Genomic DNA, 401 nt, shown 5'->3' on the forward strand with positions numbered 1-401 from the left:
CTCGGCAGGAAGCAGCTGGAATGTGAGGCAGGGTGTGGCTCTAAGCTCTGGAAGGAGAGCGAAGCCAGAGCCAGGTGGAACCGATTGTTCTCTGTGCGTTCATCCTAACCTGTGTACTTTGTCAGCTTACTGTAGTCTCCCGAGTTGTCTGTCTTCTGGCTTCCCCACCCTTTCTCTGGACGCTCGTCCCTCCCTCTCCGTCCCTGGTATTCAGGAGCAGACCAGACCCTGGGTGAGGGCTTGCACCTGTGCTGCTGGGCCTTTCCCCGCCCCTGGCTGCTGGGCCCTAACGGCGGGAGGAGGGGGAAGGCACCACGGGAAGCCATTCAGTTTGGGATTTGTGAGTGGATGCATCCCCCCCCCCCGCGGGACACCAGGTGCCCGTTAACTCTGGGGCTGGC

The 401-nt window shown here is 61.3% G+C and overlaps 1 protein-coding gene across 1 annotated transcript in view; it reads left to right on the forward strand.

Annotated features, from left to right (window-relative positions):
* Positions 1 to 401, forward strand: part of XPC (XPC complex subunit, DNA damage recognition and repair factor) — a 35,471-nt gene that overhangs the window by 30,270 nt on the left and 4,800 nt on the right. The window lies entirely within an intron of this gene.

This window comes from Lipotes vexillifer, unplaced genomic scaffold, assembly GCF_000442215.2.
Source record: "Lipotes vexillifer unplaced genomic scaffold, Lipotes_vexillifer_v1.1 scaffold2653, whole genome shotgun sequence".
Taxonomy (NCBI): Eukaryota; Metazoa; Chordata; class Mammalia; order Artiodactyla; family Lipotidae; genus Lipotes; species Lipotes vexillifer.